The sequence below is a fragment of the Anser anser genome (assembly GCF_964211835.1).
Source record: "Anser anser genome assembly, chromosome: 8".
Taxonomy (NCBI): Eukaryota; Metazoa; Chordata; class Aves; order Anseriformes; family Anatidae; genus Anser; species Anser anser.
The window spans coordinates 15,637,638-15,656,546 of NC_139728.1; the positions used below are offsets into that span (position 1 = coordinate 15,637,638).

Here is an 18,909-nt window from a genome sequence, read left to right on the forward strand (position 1 = left end):
GAAGTTTCAACCTCAAAGATACACGTATGACATGACCAAAGCAGAAAGGATACGACTTTTTTTTTTTTTTTTAAACAGAGAAAACCCGACAGAAATTATTTCAGAAGCTTGTTCATTGGGAGGTTTTGATTTTCGTTTGGCTAGTGCAGGCCAGCCACTTTTAAATGATAGGGCCCCATACCTGACAACTAGGGAGTAATTAAAAACATGTATCATAAGGAAAAGCTATCTTCGTAAGAACCCCGAGTGGAAAAAATAACAGAGACAACGTTAGAAAACCCCGGCTGCTTTCTCTTTCACCCCCAAAATACTCATACCAGTTGCTGCTCTGTGCATTTCTGCAGTGGGTGGAGGGGAGAGCAGCCATATCTGCTCCCCCGGCTTTGGCCTGGCTCATTCAGCAGCTTCGGTTCTGCCACTTCAGATTCGCGCAAAAATAAAAGCTCAGGAGAGAAAGCTGAGCCCCCGGGCATCCACCAGACCACAGCTGCCACGTGCGTACGTAAGGAGCGCGACTGCCCTGGAAGGCAAAGAACAGCACCCGGTCCTTCGGTCCTTCAGCATCACAACCACACCTTCAAGCACCGCTCGCGCCGGCTCCAGAGGGCACCCGGCTGCCGCGGGCGGCTTCCCAGGGCGGCAGTGCTGCGCACGTCCAGCCCCGCAGAGAGACCCTCGCCACGCTTACTGCGCCTCCGCTGCCTTCACGCGACGGCGTGGCTGAGAGGAGGAGGCCCATGGGCAGAATGAAGCAGCAGGGCCCAAGCTGGGTATTGCCGGAAGAGAGAAACATCTTAGTCAGCCCTCAAAGCGAAAGATGAAATGGGCTTACAGCCCACTGCCAGCCCTACAAAGGCAGCCTTGGCTTTGTTTTACCAAGCGATTCTTTCCTCTGACTGCTTCTAGTAAAGACGTGCAAATACCCGATACTTAGAACTTTATTTAACCGTTCACAGAAATGTAGTGGCAATTCTCCCCATAGGCAAACTTCAACCCCTTTTCCCCAGGATCAGGGCATCAACACCAGCATGCCATCTAGAAACCTGCCGGGTTCACGGAAAGTGCTGCGCCACCATAAGAAAGGCAAGAATAATAATGTGCTCCTGACCCTGCCTTCCTGCTAAAACAATCTGCCCGCCCAATATCCTAAACTGCACAGGCTCCACAAATCTAATTAGCCACAAGTCGAAAACATACAGGTCTATTTGTCAAATATGCACAATTACATTAAAGTTGTCATGCTTTTATTAATAAAAACTTGGAAAGAGATGAGATGAGATACAAATACAAAGGAGAAAAGTTTAAAAGGTAAGTGCCTCCCCTTCACCAAATAGAAAGCTGTCTTTGTGCGGACAGTGCAGATATTGGGCAACTTGGATACATTTTTCCTTGTTTATTATAAAAGCAGACGATCACCAAGGTCCTTTTATGTTCTGACGTATGCCTGGGCTCCAGCTAAATATCGTTTCACGGAGTCCAAGGGGTGAGGCGATGGTATTTATAGATACGCTCAGGGCTAGAATTTTGGTCAGCAACAACATAGCTATGGCCCGAACCGCCCAACACACCCTTCTGGGAAAATGCCCACCTGTATATATAGATCCTGCCACGCTCCTCCTATTAAATACGCATTGCAAGCAAACTTGCTTTTTACCCACCGGTTTTGGAAAAAGATCATGTCTACAGCTTCCCGTTAAAGATACGCAGATAGAAGAAAAACAGAGGCCACTTGCTAGTAAGAGGAAAGACCCTTCCGTGATCCTGAGGCTGCTTCAGGCATGCTCAGTGGTTTAGGTTTTTCAGTACCAGCAGCACTTGAGCTCCCCTCCCAAAAGCGGGGCCCGTCATCCTAAGCACAACCCACCCGTCAGGAGGAGCCTCTGCAAACAACTCACAGCTCACGTACCTAAAGCAGACAGTGCTCCACAGAAGAGGCAGGCAGAACAAATGCTTTTCCCTGGTTTAGATAATGCATTAAGAGCTCAACGAGCTTAGAAGAGCCCTGTCCAGGGGCTGCCCAATATTCCAGCGAAGTCACTTGGCACTGGCATCTCTTCTCTTCACTCCACAGCTACCTCCCTCAGAGGCACGCTACAGCAGACACCCATGCAGGAGATGCTGTTGGATTAATACTCTGTTGTGGAGATCTTCCCCATATGCACGCCCAGTTGTTTTGTATAGCATCGCTATGTAAGTGTCTCTATTTTTAAAACAAACAGAAAGTGTTTGCCAGGTCACTCTCTACTCTTATCCCATCCGTAAACCGGTAAACTGAAATTCCACCCACTTTAATCCTAAATTCACCGGCTCGAGGGTGCAATAGCAGTATAAAGTGACAAGACAAACACTTTCTGTTTGCTTTAAAAAGTGAAAGTCTGACCCACTTTAAACAACAGGATCTCAGAAACTGCCAGAATAATAAAGAACAAATGAACGGACCGCTGGAGGGCCTCTTTTAATAAACCAAACCTAACTGCCATTACCACTATAACCCACACAGACGCCTGGACCACCAGTACAAAAGCAATTACCGTAGGTTGATTCACAGTCCAAAGACCCCACTTGCCCGCTACACAAAGAAATTGTGGATTTAAAAGGCAACTTCTCAACACCCACCCATTCACTAAGTGGTCTGGGATGGTGTGGTGAAAGCTAACCAGAAGACCAACGTAGGGAGCCAGTCCTTGGTTTTGCTGTGTGATGCCACGCTTCTTGGAAGCTGTATTTCTTAACTTCAAGCTGTTTCATACTATTTTTCAATGCTGTTTCCCGCATCCTTCCACATCCCCTAAACTGGTGCACCAAATACCTTGCAAAGATTTACTTTGGCAGGAACTTCAAACAACATTGCTGAAGTCACTGCTTGGCATACAGCAACTCTTTTGTAGTCTGCATGGTTCGTGAACTGAGACTTACTGACATCTATGTACAGGATGTATAGCTGCAGAAATCTCATTACTTCTTGGGTTTTAACATATTTTTTTGCATACAGTCACCTAAATGTGACAGCTGCAATGGTACATAACTAGGAAAGGTGACTGAAAGTGTTGCTGGGAGCATACCTTACTGCAAACACATGGCAGTTATCTTCACATACATTCTAAGGCTTGTCAACATCTCCAAACATAGTATTTTCCATGTAAAAATCTAAAAAGGAAGATAATCTCCCAAAACTCAGATAAAATCACAAGACGGGTGCTTCAAATGGCTGGCCGTAAAACAAACAAACAAAAAGATTTTAAATACTTTTCAGAGTGCACAGCTGCGCTGGAAGTTCACCAGCACAGGACACTGTGAACACTAACGCTGTGAACACCAACAGGTTTTCAAAACGCAATCAACTATTCCAGAGAAGCCCGTCCATCAGCAGCTCTTACACACAACTGGAACTGCCAGCCCAAAGTCCTCGCAGAGCAGGGACTGCTGGAAGACTGCACCAGGACAGCGACAACACTGCAGTTAGGCAGCACCGTCAGAGGACAGACACTGAGCTAGACAGAGCTCTGGTCTCCCCGAGAGCAACTGATCTTGTTCAGCTCACGAAGCTGAAGAAGACACCGACCTGTCAATAAATTGGAGTTGAAGTAGACTAGTACCAGTAGAAGACATGGTCTTAAAGTTACTGACTGCTCATCACATTACACACCACCTCTTCTCTGTGCGTCCTACAATAATACGGCCTGAACGGTATTTCCAGTTGCCAAAAGTACCTTTTTAGATTCCAGTACACCCAAAATGTGCTTGCATACATTTAGTTGCAAATACGTAATATAGCACAAGGATAAGCCGGTAGCATAGTAATATGAATTTGCAAGTGCCTATGAAATCCCTTTGCAATTAAGATGCCTGCTTAAACAGAGGCAACAAGGAAATAAGTAACAACAATTAAAAACAAAAAAAAACTTTCCAGAATATTTTTTGAATGATTATACAAAATACAGCGCTGTTCTATCATCTTCTGCAGAAAGACGGAGGAGCAGCACCTTACCTTTCCCTGAACAAGAGGCAGATTGGAAGGGCTCAAGCTCCACGTCAATGCAAAGGCCTCCGGCCATCTGACTGACATGAGTCAGTTATTCCTTCTTGCCCCCAAACGCCCTACGCCACTGCACACCGTCATACCAGTGGGCATATTTCACGCTACAGTATTTTTAGAGCGAGGTGCGCTTCCACGGCACCGCAGCCCACACGAGATGGCTGCACTACGAGCTGCGACCACAGATAAGGGTCCCCAGCTAGGCCCTGCACAGACAGACTCAGACAAGCGGTCCTTGCCGTAACACGGATAAACGCCTCCCTCCTCTCCAGCTTCTTCCCCCACATCGCACGCTTCCCTCTCCTGCCTCCCAGCTCTCAGACCCGCCGGCACGGTCTCACCTTTGCTGTGCCGGCGCTGCTGATGCCTGCGTCACACAGCCCATCCCACCCCAGCCGCGCCCCATCGCCTCCTCTCCGAGTGGATTCAGGGAGACGAGCCTTAAAATCTCTCCTGCCGCAACGCTGCTTCCACGACAACAAGGAGAAACAGCCAACTAATAATGGACTGGTTGAGGGGCTTGCCAGCTTCAGCAAAGACGTCTGGAACGACTTTTTTCTTATACAGCTTCCAGTTGAGCGTTGGTCATCTTGGACGCAACACCTGTGCCGCAACAAGCAGAGCCCACGCAGCACCCCAGGCAGCGTCGGGCTGGGCACAAAGACGTTTGCTCGTCACCTAAATGAAGCTGCAAGCAACTTTGCCCACGCACGCGGGCTGCGCCTAATGCACTGCAGAAGCTCCTGGAATACAGGCAATCAATAGTAAGCACATTATAATACTGAGAAGTTTACCAAGACATATTTACTACGTCACTGTGTCCATCCCTTGCGTTTTGGTCAAATATATGCAATGCGCTAACTGCAGCACCTCTCTCGGCTACAGTCAACCTAACCTATGATGTTATAAATATCATTTGTTTACCCGAAGTTGAATGATCATTTCAACTTTGTTAATCTGATTGCGTAACAAACTACAGCAGCCTTAAGTAACTAGGCTGCAGTCTCCAGGACAGATTGGTCAAAATCACTCATTTCAGCACCCTGCTTTTTGAAAAAAACAAAAACCAAAGTGAAATAGATAATGCAGAAAGAAGAAAATCCAAGCACCTGGCTACTGCTTTCAGAGCTGGCTACAGTATGAGATGTATCGCAGCGTGCAGATGCGGCGTAATAACTTCACACCTGGTCCAAGCTGCTAGCACAAGCTAATGTGAAACGTTTGCAACCAGAAAACAATGTTGCGCAATTAAAGTACACCCTGTTACGTCTTACTCGCAGCTATCACATAGGCTATTAAGCAAACTATGCAGCGTGTATACAGCGGATTTCCAAAACAAGCGATCGCGTGTACACAAACAAAGGGCATCATTTTCATGGCGGGTCCCACAAAAGCCTCTCTGCCGCCTAGACGTGAGATCTCCAGTCAGCAGTGCCAAGCTGGCCCTGCCCTCCCTAGGCCTCGCACCCCTCTGGAAACACACACAGACACGGCACCTCCCGAGACAGAGTAACATTTCAAGGGTCTTTAGACGACGGGAAGATTTGTAGTTGCGTTGTATGACATTACCACCAAGTCTTACACCAATCCTGCCGCCCCATTATACAACACTCGGGCTAACGTAAGGTTAAGGAGCGTCAGGCAGCGTCAATGTGCTCAGCTTGTACTGAAGGGCAAACACCTCCGGCCCCTATATGTGGCAGACGCTCAGAAACCTGCTGGTTAGCAAGTTCAGAAAGCAAAACCGAACCGCACGGATCACTCCCAGCAGGCTGGGGCCAGGATCCTTGCATCAGGATCCAAGCGAACGGGGCATGTGGACGGAAAAGGCCGGGCGAAAGGGAAAGCAAAGAGGGCAAGGAGCGCGTTCGGGCACCTCACTTCCCACCAGCCCCCGAGGAACGAAGAGCCAGCACGAACAAAACCCACCCGCGGGTCGCGGCCGGCTCCCCGCAGGCCTCACCGCCAGGCTCCCCCACTCACCCCGCCGGGCGTCGGCCAGCGGGCGGCCCTGCCCTGCCCTGCCCCGCGGCCCCCGACGGCCCCGGCCGCCCCAGGGACACGGGGGGCCGGCAGGGCAGCGCCGCGCCGGGCAGGGCAGGACCGGGGCGAGCAGGGGCGAGCAGGGGGGCGAGCGGGGAGTCGCCTCCCTCGGGCTCAGCCGCACCGCCAGCCTGACACCTACCGGGCAGCGGCGGGCGTGCCGCCCGGCTTCGGCCGCCCGGCGCTAGCCCCTTCAAAGAGAACGTGGCGTTGCTTTTTTTTTTTTTTTTTTTTTTTTTTTTTGACACGAAAAACGCGCTGCTCCCCCCGCCGGGAAGCCCTGCGGCTGAGGGGAGGGCCCCGGCCCCGCTCCGTGCCCGGCGCCGCTGCCCGCACAAAGCCCGGCCGTGAATAAAGGCTCGCCCGCAGAGCCTCGGCGGTCGGCCCCCGGCGGAACGAGGCAATCCGAGGCTGCACGGCCCGGCTCCCGCCCCGGGGGGCGACGCTGGGCCCCGCTCCCGGCAGCCCAGGCCCGGGCCTCCGCCGGGGAAGCGGCGCCCCCCTCCCGCGGCCGCCCCGGGGGCGCTCACCTCAGGCACCGCCGCCGCCCCGCAGCGGCTCCCCCGCCGCCGAGAGCCGTCAGCGGGCGCCGGCCGCGGGCTGGAGAAGGGACGGGGAGGCGCGGGGCGAAGCGGGCGGCTCCGGCGAAGCGTGCGAGCGCGAAGGCGGCGGCAGCCGGGCGCGGAGCGGCCTCTCCGGGCAGCCGGGGCGGGCCGAGGCGGGGCCGGGGCGGTGCGGAGCGGAGCGGGGGGCGGACGGAGCCGAGGAGGAGCCGCCCGCCCGCTCCTCCCGCCGCTGGGGCCGAACCCCGGCCCCCCCCGGGTGACGCCGGGCTCGAGGGGCGGCCTGTCCTGCTCCGGCCGTTCACGGTCGCCCTCGAGGCTCCTCCGAGGAGCCGGGGCAGCGGCTCCTTCCTGCCCGGCCCCGCCGCCTGCCCCCCGCCGAGGCGCGTGTTGGGGGTGGCGGCTCGGGGCGAGGCGCGGTGCTGGCGGCAGCCTCTTACCGGCACCTTCCTGCGCTGCGGGCTCTGGCGGAGGCGAAGGCAGCGACCCGCACCTCGGCAATGGCTGGCCGCCACCGGGCCCGCCGAAATTTCAGGGCAGAGGGATGGCAGGGTGCAAGGCCTTGCGCGGCCGCGTCTGCTCCTGCAGCGCCTCACATCCTCCCGAATCCAAAGTATCAGTTTGTCGCGCTTCGGCGAAAATCCCTGACTCGGAGTTGTCCAAACTCTAATGGGATGAGAAAGGCAGATGCGCTAGCGTAACCTGTCCTCCCAGTTTCTCTGGTAAGCTCCCAGTAAAGCAGCAATGCCTAAATGTGCTGAGTAGGGTCGGACAGGGCCCTGACTCACGCAGGGGCGGTTTGCTGCACGGGCTGGGCTCAGCGCTTCGTGCTTTTAAAATTAATGAGAATTTGTGCGTGGGCTCTCGTTACAGAAGTGCTGAACCGGCAGTGACCTGGCCTCACCTTCTGCCCTGGCAGGGACGGGGGGCTGGAGGCCTGATGGCCGTCTGTCTCCCTGATGTTGGGTAAGGACACACCGGGGCCATGTAAATATACAGAAATATGTCCCCATTTCTGCTTAAATGAAGGCAATTGGGCTGGACCGGGCAAAGATTTATCAGTAAGGCTGAACCCTGGAAATCCTTTCCCCACCCCTTTAAGCTCGGGTCCTTTTGGCATTAAGTTTAAACACCATTCCCTTCTGCAACTGTATCCCCGCCATTCTTTCCTCCTTGTTTTGTAGGATTATCGATAACATTAGCTAAATATCTCATTACACTTTCTCTACTTCACGCTGTGGCTTTGAGACATTTCTGCATAGCTTCCTGCCTCCAAAGATCTCACAGATAAATCATCTGGTGATGGGTATTATTTACATTGCATAAGAGTACGGGTTTGTTTGCAGAAGTACCCTAACCCGAAGGCATACGAATGCTGCACAGACTCATTGTCTGCTCTGTCTTGGCTATATTGTAATTTTGAAACAGATGCATCACACTTAAGGTTCTGAAGATGTTTAAAATAGGAACATATCCTTAATTAAAGTGAAGAGCCTCATAAGAGCCCATTTAACAGTAGTAAGTTAGTATTAAAAATGCCCCCTTTCTAATGCTTTGTGTCAAACACAAGTAATCAGACAGGGTAATGTAAAGTACTTGTGTCATTTTTATAGTCATTTTGAAAATCCTTTAAAAATTTTCCCGCTAGCCAGTTTGTCCTGTTCCATTGACTGTTACAAATAAAATTACAGTTATTATCTACTCTCTGCTTTTTAATTACTTCACTGAAATCTTGTTTGCACACCGGGGATGGCAGTCATGCAGCGATAGGACTTTATCAGGTCAAGCTGTCGTTACACGCTCTCTGATTTTATGTGCAGTGTTTGTGTGAGCAGTTCAATACTTTGAAAGGGTGCCTGTGAGCACAAGGGCAGGGATTTGTTTCATTCTCACTCCTTGACCTAAAAGTCTTGTGACAGAGAAGAAATCTCTGTGGATGGACTTCTTGGCATGCTCTGGAGAACGTCCCAGCACCCAGAGCATCTCAGGGCAGGAGTCTCAGTGTGTTGGGGTGAGAATACACCAGACATCTAAATAGGGTAAGAGATGCAGAAGCAGAGACTCCTCTGCCTTTGGTGTCCTTCTCCCACTCAGCAATGGGACACCAGAGTGGTTCTCTACCTTATTGTGAATTTTTTTCCCCAAAATTCAATCCTTTTTAGCTTTATTGCAGCATGTGCTCAAAATTTCACAGGCAAAACTTTTTTTTTTGTATTCACAGAAGCAGTCTGTGGATATGGAGGCATAGTTTTTCATGAAAATGACTGTTGACTGAAAAAATGGAGGCTGGGGTGAGGCTTATATAGCTTTTTCAGGTTGTTTCTGCCAAGAAGTGCTACCATGTGAACTAGAAAGACTTTAGTAAGCATACTTTTTCTTATCATTTACAGTTTTAGTATCTTCCAGTAAACCAGGCAGAGATGTTTATATCTAAGGACATTTCTCCTTCACCATTATGAAAATGTTAAGATAAATAACAGTTTGTTTGCCAAATCATTGGCAAGATCCCATTTGCAGTCACTGCTACCTTCCTCTTTCTAGCAATCTAATTATTTTTCTCCGAATTGGAAATTACTACCAGAAAGGTGGACATAAGCAACATCAAGAGATTCCAGAAGAGGGAATATTTTCAACTCTAGGTTGACAAGTTTGAAGTTGGCCAACTTAGCTTTTTACCCTGTTTGCTATAGAGTGCCTGATAGTGTTTCCTAAGACACATGGAGCTTTCACAGTGAAAAATACATGATTGCTATGCTGCTGTAACTGTGCTTCCAATAAAAATGACCAAAAAAGAGCAGCATAAAGCAAACATATTTTGTTTAGCTTCCATGAACAAACCTCTCTGATGTTTTCCTTGTGATGCATGCTGCTAGTTAACGTTCATAATAGAATTACTTACATGTATATCTACTTCCCCATGCACAAATTTGTTGATCAACTCTTTGTATACTACTGTAGTATAGTCAATGTTACTTCTAAAAGAAGAAAATACTTATTTCCCTATTTTCTCATGCTTGATTTACTCATTTTTTGACACAGCATACTGGGCAGTTGTTTTTAGAAGCTGGAAGATGATAAGTAGTGTAAACAATTTCTGATCTCCAGAATGTATTTAGTACCAAGTGTCAGCTGAACCTGATTCTCTGCCCCTGCCTAGTGGTGCCTGAACCCGATTATTAGCTCATTACCCTGAGAACAAATTATGATTTTAATATCAAAACCAAGGGCAGGGCAGGGGGTTGTTTCTGCAAGAAGACAACAGCTTTCATCTTGAAAGAAAAAGAAACCAGCTTTCTCGATTCAGTGCTCCTGGTGCTGTGGGAATGAATTGACTTCGAGTGTGGTATCCAGGGACTTAAAGAGTAGCCAGAGATAAAATTTACAAAGACAAAACTCTTTCTAGCCTTTTCTGGTTAGAGGATTAATGTAAGAAAAAGAAAAAAAAAACTTGCAAGACACTCAAAAATCTTTGAAAGGAGAAGAACGAGGGTAGAAATGAATATCAAGAGAGTCGATTGCTCCAGACTGCAACTGATAGTCTTCTTTTGAAAGAAGCTCCAACTCCGGGCTAAATTCTCCCGTGCTAGATTTTAGAACCCTTTCTTCTCTAAGACAATAGCTTGTGTGCCACTGAAATCAATAGGATTGTAATCGGGAAGCTGTTACCAAGTGAGGCTACGTCTGACGTAAGTGGGAGGTTTGTTCATATTGACCCTGACACAGCAATGAACTAGCTGGAGCAGACAGGGATGTGTGCAATTTAATTTCCAACAAAGTCAGCAGGCTTTAAAGTTGTGCACAAATTGGTGAATTTGTGTCTCAGATTGAAATTTTACACTATGATAGATTATTTGTTGGCTTGATCGACATGTTTTTTCTATTCTGATAAATCTGCTTTAGTGGAGTATGGTTTTTACCCTGGCTGCTATATATTACCTCCAGTGTGGATGCAGTTGTGGCAGGATTATGTGCCTGTTTTCTTATGCTCATACTCACATTACAGCATGCTTACATTCACAAAAGAGCATTTTCAGTACACTGTCACTAAGTATGTAGGGAGATTTAAGTGTTGCAACTGGTATATGTGCTGAACAAGCCTCAAAGATATAAAATGTAAAAGGGAGTGTTGGAAAAGGCAAGAGGGTAATTAAAACGGTGGTTTAGAAACACTGATTTAGCCCGTTTATAGAAAAAAGAAGTATTTGGCATCGAAATGTCAGTATTTCCTGATACTTTAATGAAGCTCTGTATTTCAGAAATAGGAAAAATTAGAGAAGTCATGGCCCAGCTTACAGATAAATAGGTGAAATTGCTACACAATTTTCCTAATTAATGATAGTTGAGAGGAAAACTAAAATGTGTGTAAGTTGTTGGTCTTAAAGGTTCTAACCGATAGGTGTCTAGAACCTGCCTGGGAGATGCTAATGTAAACCTCAACCACAGCACATTCATTTTCCCTTTAAGAATAATAGTTCCAAAACATGGCACTATTACCTAAACATGCTGATATTCAAAGGTCTTTGTAAACATAATCTTTAAGGTTGGAAAATACAATTACCGTGAAAGGATTCTGACAGCCAGGATGATTAAGCCATTCCTCTGTCCCTAAGGACAGGAGGAGAATCAGAGCCAGGCTCACTTGGATGAGATTGCTGGTGCTGCTTGATAAGGAAGAGAGGACAGAAATGCACAGGCTATCTAGATTTAGTCTCCTTTCATGGATTTTCCATGCCCTGTAAAATTTACAGATGTCACTTACAAAAATTTGTACAAGATGGCAAACTTGCTGAAGTGGGTTTGATGTTGTAAATCAAGGAGCTGCTCTTTGAGCTGTTCTGCTGTTTGACAAGCCATGCAGGAACAGACGTGTGAACTCCCCGGCTTCTTTTTAATGGTGCATTAACATCAAAGTCTAGCTTTACATATTTAAGTGATTACAAATTAGTGCATGTTTGTTTTGCACAATCTGGCCCTGCTCATTGCATTCACTGTCATTAAAATGGAAATAGTGTTAATCTGCAATAAAGAAAAAAATGGATTGCAAATTCTCAGCGTATTAGAGAATGCATTTTAACAAATAAATAATTATTTTAGAGTAAATAATGCCCTTGGAAATGTGGATTGCTCTTATTCACCTCACTGGGTAGTACACCTGTTCGGAGGGCAGGATGGCGACGGAAATATTTAAAAAGAGTCAAAGATTAATCTGCATTACTTAAAGCTGAGTAATACTCCTGAAGTTTCTTGTCTACGTTTTTGTCATCACAGAATAGGGCCTGCATTAAAAACTTGGGACCGAAAGCAAGCCCAGCTGTAGGAGGTACCTATAGGTACTCCTGGGAATTTTCAGAAAAGCTTTACTGATCACAGTTTTATGTGCAATGTTTGTTTCTTTACTCTTCAGATTAAATTATTCTGTTTATACCTGGCCTTGCAATTAGGCAAGATAAGACAAGACAAAATAGGTAGATAAGTCCTCAGATAAGCCATGAACATTTTGGATGCTGTATAAATGAAAATAAAGGTCAGTGTCAGAGCATCCAATTCTGAGGTCCTGATTCCAGATTAATGAATTAGGAAAGCTGTTTGTTAGTTGCAGGTGAAGGCAGAGAGGAAAAAGCAAGCAAGAACTGTAGTGTTCAGTTGTTCAACTTTGTTGGCACAGCACGGATACAGCTGAAGTTAATACATTGAGATTGTTAGCCTAAAATGTGTTTCACCCTGGGATGGGAGTTATAGGCTGTGTGCTTATACTGCAATAAGATAATCCTTTAACAAGGTAGTACATGATCTGAAGATACAGGAATTTAGTGACAACCGAGGACTGGATACTGTGCTCCTGCTTAAGACACCAACAGAAAAGCCATTTGATTTTATTGTGCAGAACTGGATCCAAAGCTCATGCTGAGTAATGCTAGTTCCTGAGTTAGCACCAAAAGTGGAGAACATTTTCTTCTAGTCTACACTTGCTTCTCACTTCTGCTTTGACAGGCTAGCATGTCTTCTGTTTATTCCTCCTAAGCTAACATAGCTCATTTTGTCACTAAATTCTTAAATAGCACTTAGGTGAGCAGCTCCATCTCCCGATCTGGAAAGGTGGCACTCTCCTGTTGGGAGCACTGAGGGACACTCTGCTCACCAGTGAGTTCTCCTTCTGGCACAGGTTTTTGCAAGGCACACATCCACTCCCACTCCTCCCCTCTCCATCAGGAATGTACACAGTTTTGTCTGCATTAGAAATCAGACCCCATTAGTTAGAAAAAGAGAGATTGTCCCACAAGGAGACCCCGTCCAGAAGTACTTTGGGATCTGCACTGCCTGCTCATACAGACTGTAGGTCGCATTCAGACGTGCTATTGTGGCAAATGTCATGGAGGAGGCTCCCAAGACTGTGGCTTAAATGAGAAGGGTTATTTGGAAGCCATCCTTCATACAGGGTACTTTATTTTGAGTTTCCTGTCTGAGTATTTGGAAAATAGTTGGGTTGGTATGATGGGAGATAAGAGTTGCTATGTAATGATTCCTTGGTGGGACAACTGTAATACAACAGTAGCAGTTTACTTGTTATGATAAGATCTTTTAACTGTTGATGTTGAATATTGAGACCGCTATTTTAGGAGATACGCATTGTTAAGTTTTACGCAAATCAATCTTTCAGGGCCCATAAAGATAATCTTAGCAAGAACATAAAGCAAAAACTAGTGGTTATAATAATAGTGTAGAATTAGAGGATTTTTCATGTATTTTAATGTGCTAGACAAAAAATAAAATAAAATTCCATGTTTTTAACCAGATGAAAAATTGCTTCATACAGTAAAAGCCAAGATGGGTGAAGTTATCATTTGTGTATTACCCCAGACATTTATTAGCATTTCAGTAAGGAACTGTGCACCATGTGCAAAGTTAAACATGTACACAACTTTTATTAGATCAGAGTCTCAGGTTCCGACATCTCTTACACAGATGGAAAAGCAGGGACAAACAATGAGTCAGTGAGTAGCCTACAGAACACAGACTTGGGGAAGAAAAGCTACCAGCTGTGGCTGATAGGACATGTTTTAAGAGCTAGCATGAGTTCCTCCTTTTTATGCACTGAAAGTGGGTGTTGTAAAGAAATATATAAATGGATATTATAAGGAAATATATAAATGGATTTGTCTGTTTAATTTTTGTACCAAAAGGAAACTATACTGACTTTAGAATAGTGCTGTCCATATGGGAGAGGAGGTCTATTTCATTGTGCAACATTGCATGTTATTCTTTTTTAATTTCCAAGCCGAGGAAATAAAGAAAAAATATTCTATGCCATTATGCTGCTATTATGGCAGAGAATTTAATTGAATTCAAATCAAGGCAAAGTTATGATTCCCTTAGAAATTGTAACTTGGTCCAAAACACTGAGCTATTTTGGAATGATTGTTACTATGCACCTTTACAGAAAATATTAAACTGATGGAATGTATGTATTATAATCAATAAGGGAACTATTACTTTGAATTTCACAACTTATAAGGATATATGATTAATCACAATTGTGTTTTGATTATAGTTTTTACATATAAGTTACGATACGGAACTATAGTGTAGTATTTGTCTCCCTCATCTTAGGCATCTCAAAGTTAGATGTCCATGTTACAGCTAGTCATCCATGGCTCCTTTTGTAGCCAATGGAGAGAAATAGTAAGGGACAGAAATAAAGACCTCCAAAGGCTGATTTGTCTGACTTTCTTGGGTGAGTATCTTGAGATGAAGTGAATGACCTCATGGAGGCTTGCATTGTGTTCAGGTAGCTAGCTTGAACACGGGCATCTAACTTGTGATGTCTCACCTGAATGAGGTGAATCCCATCCTCAGGGATCAATTCTATAATTTTTATTAAGGCAATCATTCCATTGTAATTTTAGGCAGCTTTCTCTAAATAGACAAGTAAACTGTTTTGCCATTTTTGCTTGCCTGCTTTGTTAGAGTTTGTTTGTTTTTCCTGCTCCAGAGGAGGAATATGTTCAACACAGAGATACGTGGAAATGCTACCCCTTCAGCAGTAATTACTCGAAGAAGAAGTGCTTTCAGTTCTTTATCAAAACACACTTGTTTGCTCCCTAGGCTGCCCAAAAGTTTCTCTCTTGGAGAAAGAAGAAAAACAGTCGGTAGAAAGAAGGATGTTCTTTCCAAAAAAAGACAGGGAGAGTGTTGCCAGCAGTCTTTTCTTTGTAGCTTCGAGGCAGGGAGAGGAATTGGAGCAGTGGGTTATTGCCGACTTTACACGGTATCTGTTGTGGAACAGAGAGGTATTAGCGTACTTCCTAACAGAACCAATTAATCATACAGCTTAGTAGAAATAATGCTTTGTATATGTCATGTTTGCAGGGTTGTAAGAAGTGACATAAAGGACTTGATTTATTCTTGGAGTCCCATTAATCAGCACGTTCTGTACCTAGTTCTGCTTTAATTGATTATGGTAGGTGTTGTGGTTTAACCCGGCTGGCAGCTAAACACCACACAGCCGTTCGCTCACCCTCCCCCCTCCCTCTCTGGGATGGGGGAGAGAAACGGGAAAGTGAAGCCGGTGAGTTGAGATAAAGACAGTTTATTAAGACAGGAATATAAGGAATATAATAATAACAATAATAATAATAATAGTGATAATGATAATAGTATTAACAATAATAATGTGTATGAAACAAGTGATGCACAATGCAATTGCTCACCACCCGCTGACCGATGCCCAGCCTATTCCTGAGCAGCCGGCCCCCCCACCCCGGCCAGCCACCCCTATATATTGTTTAGCATGACGTCAGATGGTATGGAATACCCCTTTGGCCAGTTGGGGTCAGCTGTCCTGGGTCTGTCCCCTCCCAGCTCCTGCTGCACCCCCAGCCTGCTCGCTGGCAGGACAGAGCAAGAAGCCGAAAAGTCCTTGGCCTGGTGTAAACACTGCTCTGCAACAATTAAAACATCAGCATGTTATCAGCGCTCTTCTCATCCTAATCCAAAACATAGCACCCTACCAGCTACTATGAGCTACTTAACTCTGTCCTAACTGGAACCAGGACAGTAGGAAAAGGGGGAATTAAAAGGCAGGTATCTGAGACTACACTTCAAAAAAATCTGCAACAAAGTCAAAATAGAAAATTGTGGTGATTAAAAATAGAAAATTGCTACAGAGTTCACTCTAGATAAGTTGAGTTTGGTTTGAGGCCAAATCAGAATTAGTATTTCCATTGAACTGTGTTAAGATGTGACACAGTTTGGCTGTTATTTACTCATGTTTAACCAGAACGAAAAACTGGTCTCTCCATCATTTTGAGCTAATGTCCAAACAATGGGGACTGGATTGGATATAGAAATTCTGATTCAATGTTCAGCTAAAAAATTTTACACATCCCAATGTGAGGCCACAAGAAAGTCTGTCACTGTTGGCCTTGGGGCTGGAAGGCAATCTGACCTGAGGGGAAAAAAAAGAGAGACATTTCTTCTACAAATGGATGTTGTTGGACGTTGTTACAGTTTTGCAAAACTAGCTGAGGTTCACTAGCAGCTTCTATAGTTTGTGAAGCCACAGCAGAGGCAGAAGTCAGGCACATTACTGTGTGAAGTATGTGGTATTAATACCCACCCAGTTGATCGAGCTAAATATAGAGATAATGCATCCTTTTCTGAGCAGGAGGCAAGAGATGAAGGTCTTACCCCCCATGATACAGGAAAGGAAGGGAAAGCTGCAGCCTTTCTACATCAGCTCCAAGATCTGCAGCCTGCTGTTTGTAGGATGGGGTGATCCAGGCTTCCAAAAAGAAGTAGCAATCTCCCCTAAGGTGGGTTCGGCTCCCTGAAGAAACTATAAGCCAAACTAAATATTAACTTACCTCCAAGCATCATAGCAGTGTAATTTTTTTTATGACATACTGTGCCTGACATGTTGCAAACATCTGTTACTTGGTTTGCTTTTTGTTTTGTGTACGTGTCTGTGTGTGTGTATGTGCTCTTCTGAGAAGGGTGAGGAGGGGCAGAAGGGAATACCTGCCAGTCTCTGAAGTTCAATGTGACTCAGAGTTCCAGGTGCAAAGCTAAAGGAAAGTTTAATTTCGACAGTTTTAAAGATAGATAGCTCTTTAAAGATACTTAAACAAGTGTCTGTTAGTATTCAGAAGTAGAGCTCTCCATCCAGTTTTAAAACCTCGCTTTTCATTGTCTTTGCAATGGTCATGTGCAATTTCCTCACTTTGCACTGCAACGATAAAGAAATAGAAAATGTTATTTCCTCCCTCAGTTACAGGGGGACTGTGTTCTCCCTCCCATGAGCTGCTATTGGTAGCTAAAAGGTATGGAGCAAACCCAAACCTCTGTGTTACCCGTGACTTCTACCATTGACCAAAAAGGGGGCTGTACTTTTCATTATCAGATCAGCCAGGAAGTTTTACCCCGCTGAACTCAAGTGGATTAGCTGTAGATGTGGTTTCCTCCTAATTGTCTACTGCTTGAAACTTGAAAGTGAGTGGTCTGATGTTTTAAAGGAATTTGTGTCTTGAAGAGAAGAGACTCTTTGTCAGCCTAGAAAAACATTTCAAAAATTAACAAAAATTGCGGCATCAGTTTTGTTCAGTACTTTTCATCTTGTCCCTGTACATCTCCGTAACTCTTTTCCCTAGATAATCTTTGAAAGGTCTGAAAAATCTGATTAAATCTGAAGCTTGATCATTGACTGAAAGCAGTGTGTCTGAAGGCATACTTCAGTAGCAGGCCTTGTTCACCTCTTGTTTGTGTTGCTGTGTGATCTGTACGGATGTCATCTCAGTTCCTTCTTCTTGTTGCTCTGTCTTCAAATATACATAATTATGTTGACCTGCTCCACAGCAGGCTTTGAGGTATCTGGATGAGCAGGACTAGATATTTTATTAGCTCATTTAATGTGATGAAGGTGGAGGGAAAAGACTGACCAATTTGTACTCTCTTCAGCGGACACCTCTATCTGGAGGTGGAACAATTAAGTGAACAAAAAAACAGTAAACAAGAAACTGAGCAAATCCTAGTTATCAAGGAGAGGATCATAATATAAAATGAGTGTTTTTCTTTTTTCTGTTTCAGTGAGGACCGAATCAGGCTCCTAAATGTCTCGATGTACATCACGGTAATTGGGGAACAGGAATATTCATTTTAGTTTCATAGCCACCATCTGTGTTCCTTCCAGAAAACAGCTACCTCCATTAATCTTACCCATTTTACTATATTAAGTGTTATCTATTCTTGTTATCTTGTGACCAGAAGGGAGCCTGAATGGCATACATGAGCCTGTTAGATGTTTACCTGTACAATTGAAGAAGTGCTGGAGGAGGTTCCCTCTCGGCCAAACTCCACGGTGTTGGATGAAGAGCAATCTAGCCTGGTAACTTCGATACAGAGTGGGAATACCCCCTCCCCTGCCATGCACCAAGGTCCTAAGGGTCAAAAGAGGATTAGGGCTTCTTTGATTGTGACTGTTTGCGAAGAACAAGGAGCCTTCTCTTCGCTTGGCATGATCAGGACAGTTAGATGAGAATCAGCTTTGGGTGGAGAGCTGGGAACCCAGCCTGAGCTCTGCGCTGGCCTTGGTTGTGCACGGCATCAACTTTAGTGCCTCAGTTTCTCAGTCCTGATTGAAAGAGAAAGAATACTTCTTGGTTCCGCATCTGAGCAGTGCAAAGTTTTATTATGCTGTATTTGAACAGCACTTGAAGATACAAATCCCTAGCATTATGAGTTGTTTCAACATGCATGTCCTGCTAGTAAACTGCAGTATAAAAGCCAAACTCTCATCTCAGTCACGATGGTATTAAGAATAATGCAAATGATTCAGAAATGTGAGTGGTCCAAAGCCCATAAAACATACCAGATGTAAGCGAAGCAAAGCAAAGCAAAGCAAACCAAACCAACAAACAAAAAAACCCCACTGTGTACTACAAAGCAGTATTACAAAGGACTCTCTTAACAATATATGCAGAATATTATTTCTGTTGTAGGAGAAGCGCTCTATATCCTCTCCGGCAGCAGATAAATTACAAAATCTTTTTCCAGGATGCTCTATAAATGCATAAACCTTCTGGGCTAAGAGATGAGTCGGAGACTGTTACCCAATCTGCCCTGGAGCAAGCCAGGAAAGTAGATCTGATGCTGAAAGAGACAGCTATTTCCCAAGATTTATAGACTACGAGTATTTTATTTACTATCCAAGGAAGGAGTCCACACTTGTTGCAAAGAATGAGCATAAAGTGGGCAGGGTTGGATCCTCCTTGG

The 18,909-nt window shown here is 45.3% G+C and overlaps 2 protein-coding genes across 3 annotated transcripts in view; one reads left to right on the plus strand and one right to left on the minus strand.

Annotated features, from left to right (window-relative positions):
* Positions 1–6,840, minus strand: part of LOC310903603 (uncharacterized protein C1orf21) — a 105,935-nt gene extending 99,095 nt beyond the window's left edge. The window contains exon 1 of the mRNA XM_083847153.1: positions 6,610–6,840. The gene's annotated coding sequence lies outside the window, so the exon portion shown is untranslated. The remainder of the gene's footprint in view (positions 1–6,609) is intronic.
* Positions 6,841–7,084: 244 nt separating this feature from the next.
* Positions 7,085–18,909, plus strand: part of COLGALT2 (collagen beta(1-O)galactosyltransferase 2) — a 154,614-nt gene continuing 142,789 nt past the window's right edge. For both annotated transcript variants that reach the window (XM_083847106.1, XM_083847104.1), the window contains exons 1-2: positions 7,085–7,364; positions 7,516–7,608. The gene's annotated coding sequence lies outside the window, so the exon portion shown is untranslated. The remainder of the gene's footprint in view (positions 7,365–7,515; positions 7,609–18,909) is intronic.